Consider the following 6,000-nt stretch of genomic DNA (forward strand, 5'->3'; position numbering starts at 1 on the left):
TCAGGATATGATTAAATAGTGATAGTTACATCAGGATGTGATTAAATACAAAGTACTACAGGTTAAAAACTTGGCAGATTACAGTATTCTGAAGTACAGGATTAAATGCAGTAAAATAGGGGGCTGATAAGAGCAAAATAAAGCACATTTACATGAAGGGTGATAGTGTCCCAGGATACAAACAGAGGAGTTCTACAGGTGCTCTTTGAAGAGGTGAGTCTTAAGGAGGTGCCGGAATGTGGTCAGGGACTGGGCAGTCCTGACATCTGTGGGAAGGTCATTCCACCACTGCGGAGCAAGGGTGGAGAAGGAGCGGGCTTTGGAGGCAGGGGAGCGTAGCGGTGGTAGAGCTAGTCTTCTAGTGCAGGCGGAGCGGAGAGGTCGAGTGGGGGTGTAGGGAGAGATGAGGGTCTGGAGGTAGCTGGGTGCAGTCTGGTCAAGGCATCTGTAGGCTAGTACAAGAGTCTTGAACTGGATGCGAGTGGTGATCGGGAGCCAGTGGAGCGAGCGGAGTAGTGGAGTAGCGTGGGCGAAGCGAGGCAGAGAGAACACCAGGCGGGCAGCAGAGTTCTGGATGAGCTGGAGCGGACGGGTGGCGGACGCAGGGAGGCCAGCCAGGAGGGAGTTGCAGTAGTCTAGGCGGGAGAGTACCAGGGCCTGGACCAGGAGCTGGGTAGCATAGTTGGTGAGGAAGGGTCGGATTCTTCGGATGTTGCTCAGGAAGAATCGGCAAGTGCGTGCCAGAGTGGAGATGTGCTGGGAATAAGAGAGGCAGGGGTCCAGGGTGACTCCAATTATGAAACCACCTCTAAAACGAAACCGAAAACTGTCATTTGCTAATATAAATACCTATCCCTTTGGTCTGTGGAAAAACTAGTAAACATTGGGTGCCAATGCCATTTATTGGTTACTAAAATATTAATCATTATTAATCATGAAATTGTTTTGTGGGGTCTCTTAAAATGTGTGCAATTTGACAAATGTCTCTATCTTTCGATTGCTTAAATAATTACTTTATTAATTATTTTTATTGTGGGCCTCAGCAAAATTAACATGAATTAGAAAATGGACTGGAGATTTCCTTTAACCTGGTTGGTCAATATAAATTCCCTAATCTTTGGTAAAGGACCTTGAATGTTATTGTTCAAACTGTTCCAAATCAATCCACTGGAAAATACGTAACTACAGTATTCATGTATTAAACTTTTTTTCTGCTTGATGAAAGATAATCTCCATTCTAGTACAAAACCTAGCATTATTCGCACTGGACTAAAAATCAGGTGTCCTCAGACGTAGATTAGTTTTCATCAAGAAAACTCAGTAAATGAAATGCGATGTTGTGGCCAGAGAAGACACTTTTGTGCATGATTTGTAAACAGTGAACCTGGTGTAAATAACTCATTTCATTGTACCTTTTTTTTCCAAAGGTTAGAATAACCATTTCGTCCCTTTAGTGATATGTATTTGCGTACATATCTTCGAATGCATCGTACAAAGCATCAATTTTTAAGAGTGGCCAATTATGTTTTATTTTCGCCCAAAATTTGGTTATGCTCAATCATAGCGTTTTACTGAACTGTAGAATCTCAGGACAGATTGTACCAATTTTAATAATATATTATGGTTTATTGTAAAAGGTGGTATTGCTTTGAGGTGAATGCCCTCCGAAAATACTTATATTAATCCTAACATAACACTGACATGGTCGATTGGCACAGGAATTAAAAGACACAGGACCCTTGAATTAGAAATTTTAGGTCCCGATATCTTGTAAAAAAAGTTGGAGGACCTCTGAGAAAATTATCGTGGATAAAAAGAAATGCACTGTTCGCATGGGACTAAATTTCACTGATGTCGGTACAAATTCAGAATCCACCTGTTTATGTGGTGATTTTTAGTCCTGTGCAAATTGGGCTTAAGTCTGCTTCCTCGCTGTCCTATACGTTCGGTCTCTCTATTTAAATTAAGTATAGCAAATAAAGTTAAAAAATAATCAAGAATAGTGTTTGCTGTCGGCAGCAATATAGTAACCACAATAGCAACTAGTCTCCGGTTTGAATGACGAGTTGAAGAAATCAAACAACTGGATTCATTTTGATTGCTTTCAGGAATGATATTTCAACATATCACAGAAACAACACAGGATCGTACTCTCTTGGACTCTAACAAATCCAGAAAGGAGGCTTTGAATAAACTTCATGATCACACTGTGAACAAGTTACTGAACAAACAGCAGGATCAGAACCAAATAATGCTAGGATGCTAGTTGAATTTTTTTTTTTAAACTGAAATGTAGTCTTTATGTAACAGTGTCACATTTAAGGCCAGTCAGTATTTTTAACATGAATGTCTGTGATTTTGGATCGAAATAAAAGATGGTATATTTTTTTTATTGCTTTGCGGCTTTTCCATTCAGATCGAATGACATTTACCTACAACTTATGTGATGGCAGTGAAAAGTATCAAAAGAAGAAAGCCAATTAACAATACTGTGCTGAAGTTAGTATACGTGTTCAACCAAGCAGCCAAAGCACAGCGAGCTCGGGAGACATCGTCCAGCTTGCAATGCTTTTACCACAGATTGTTATTGGAAATAAGCTGGATAGCCTAGAAATTGAATTTATGCAGTAACAAGTGACTGACTACGGGATCTGGCAGCTGATAAAAACTTGCACAAAATTGTGCTCTTGTCTACACCTAGCGGTGAGCCACGTTTTTCTACACTTGCCATTAATATGTTGGCTTTACCATAGAGTACTGCAGAATTAGAACAAGTTTTTTCTCAGAATAACCTTTTAAAAACAGACGTAAGAAATCAATTGTCTACAGACACCAAAACTGCTGTTAAAAACAGTACCCGCTTCAGACCAACAAAGCAAATTCTCTAGTCTGCAAATGTGTACATGTAGGACCATAAGAAGTAAATAATACCAAAAGAAATGTAAGTGCACAAAACTAACCAATCTTATACTGTATTTTATTGTTTCTATATATTTTTTAAATGTTAACCCATAGTGTGGTTCAGGGGGGGGGGAGCTAGGCTCCCTATCCTTTTATCTCCTCTCATAAATCAAATCTACTGCCTATTTAAACCATTAGTCACACCCTTAACCTTTGTCTGCCGCCAGCACATCAGTCCACCAGGCAGCCACTCCAGTCAGCGAAACTCAACAGGCACATTCTCAGATTTTTAATGAAATAAAAGCATCCATGCAACCATTTGCGGATACCTTATCCTCAGTCAGTACCAAACTCAGCAATATGGATAAATGGGTGTCCAACATCGAGCAAGAGAAGCAAGGTTCCACAGTTACAGTATCTTCCTCCATTCCTGCAGTAAACTCAGCCGCCGCAGCATCTACCATCAATTCCGGTTTTATACCAACCCCGGTCCCTACAGTCGAGCCATTGATCTACAACCTTGCAACTGCCACAGCATATGGTTCCGCTGCCTCAACTACTGCCCATCGTCACTCAATATCCCAGCAGATTCGGCGAAGCATAATCGAAGGTAAGGACATTAACCTGGTTTCACTGTTGATGGCTACATCTGAGTTTCTGGACCATAGAGACCATAGATCTATCAGTCACACTGAAAACTTAGTACTCAATGAAAGCAATCACCAGTGTTCAGTTGCTGTATTTTACAGAGTACTGGACATGGCAGCCATCCATTCCTTCGTTTTGTACAATGAATGTACCAGGGAAAATACAAGTAGAAAAGATTTAATCTTGAGCTTTGGTAGAAATATTTAGATCAGAAAACTACACTGGCAGGGGAACGCAGCTCAACCTGGATACAGTGCATATCAAATGACACACGCAACAGAAAACAATGCCAGGTAACTAAATGCAATAAAAATAAAACTTCTGATATCTGTGTCAGTGTGAAAGAGCAGTATGTGGTAAATGCATACGACAAGTTGATAAGCATTACATCTGTGTGGATTGTGCTAATATGGGGGCTACTTTGAAGTATGTTTCACTGAATGCGAATTCAAGTTACACAGTGGGAATTGAGTTATTTTCATTTTTATGTTATTTTTTATTAATAATGACTTCATTTTTACAATGTTGTCTGTACATATACCAGTTTACAGCTGTTTACACAATATTTTCATTTCAAATGTTTATTTTATTGTAGTTTTTCATTTTTTGAAGTCATGCGTTATATGTGCTAATTTTGAAAATAAAGCCTTTTATGTTTATTTTTTCATTTAAATATGGTGTTTCTGCTATGCAAATGTTAGATATGATGTTCACAAATACATCTTTTGAGTTGTATCTGTAAGTTTGTTTTTCATTTTCATATTGAAGCTGTTTAAAATGTACCCGTCAAAATGACTGCTGCTGGCGGTTCTAGGTAGTAGCATAAACCCAGCGGTTCTAGTGTTAATATGGATTTCAGTATCAAATAATTTTCTAATCCAAGCTTGCCATTTACCGGGCATTTATAATAATGCAGCTGATGCTCTTTTGTTTACAGATTTCACCGTCTGGTGCCTACAGCTCTGCCAACTCCAGCATTAACACCCCAGTTCAACCAGCTAATTTTCAGCTTAACCCAACTATCAGTGAACAACTCAATACAGCCCAAGCATACATGGCTGCAGCACTCGCTCTTTCCAGTAGATCCTCTGATTCCACTGTACTATTTGACGTTCTGCTCCCAAAGCAGGATTAATCCGACCCCATTGAACCAGGACTGGATTATGGCTTTTATAGTGCATGCAAAGGACTCTTTACATGAGAACATAAGAAAGGTTACAAACAAGAGGAGGCCATTTGGTCATCTTGCTCGTTTGGTTGTTAGTAGCTTATTGATCCCAGAATCTCATCAAGCAGCTTCTTGGAGGATCCCAGGGTGTCAGCTTAAACAACATTACTGGGGAGTTGGTTCCAGACTCCCACAATTCTCTGTGCAAAAAAGTGCCTCCTATTTTCTGTTCTGAATGCCCCTTTATCTAATCTCCATTTGTGACCCCTGGTCCTTATTTCTTTTTTCAGGTCAAAATAATCCCTTGGGTCAACATTGTCAATACCTTTTAGAATTTTTAATGCTTGGATCAGATCGCCGCATAGTCTTCTTTGTTCAAGACTGAATAGATTCAGTTTGTTTAGCCTGTCTGCATATGACATGCCTTTTAAACCAGGAATACTTCTGGTCGTTCTTCTTTGCACTCTTTCTATAGCAGCAATATCCTTTTTGTAGCGAGGTGACCAGAATTGAACACAGTATTCTAGATGAGGTCTTACTAATGCATTGTAAAGTTTTAACATTACTTCCCTCGACTTAAATTCAACACTTTTCACTATATATCCAAACATTTTGTTGGCCTTTATTATAGCTTCCCTACATTGTCTAGACAAGAGTTCACATAAACTCCTAGATCTTTTTCATAGATTCCTTTTTCAATTTCAATTGCATATGGTATTTATAATGAACATTTTTATTGCTTACGTGCAGTACCTTACACTTTTCTAAATTAAATGTCATTTTCCATATGTCTGCCCAGTTCTGAATGCCGTCTAGATCATTTTGAATGACCTTTGCTGCTGCAACAGTGTTTGCCACTCCTCCTGTTTTTGTGTTGTTTGCAAATTTAACAAGTTTGCTTATTATACCAAAATCTAAGTCATTAATGTATATTAGGAACAGCAGAGGACCTAATATTGATCCCTGTGGTACTTCACTGATTACCTTTGAGGTTTCTCCTCTAATCAGTACTTTCTGTTTTCTACATATTAACCACTCCCTAATCCATGTGCATGCATTTCCTTGAATCCCCACTGCGTTCAGTTTGAGAATTAATCTTTTAAGTGGGACTTTGTCAAAAGTTTCCTGGAAATCTAAATAAACCATGTCATATTGTGGCAATGCGCCCCGCCCCTGTGTGTATTTGTGTGTTATGTGTTGTATGTTGCGTGCGTGTGTTAATGTTGGTGTATAGTCATTGGTACACGGGATATAAACGGGTCTGTGTTTCACGTGTATTTAAA

This window comes from Acipenser ruthenus, chromosome 7, assembly GCF_902713425.1.
Source record: "Acipenser ruthenus chromosome 7, fAciRut3.2 maternal haplotype, whole genome shotgun sequence".
Classification (NCBI taxonomy): domain Eukaryota; kingdom Metazoa; phylum Chordata; class Actinopteri; order Acipenseriformes; family Acipenseridae; genus Acipenser; species Acipenser ruthenus.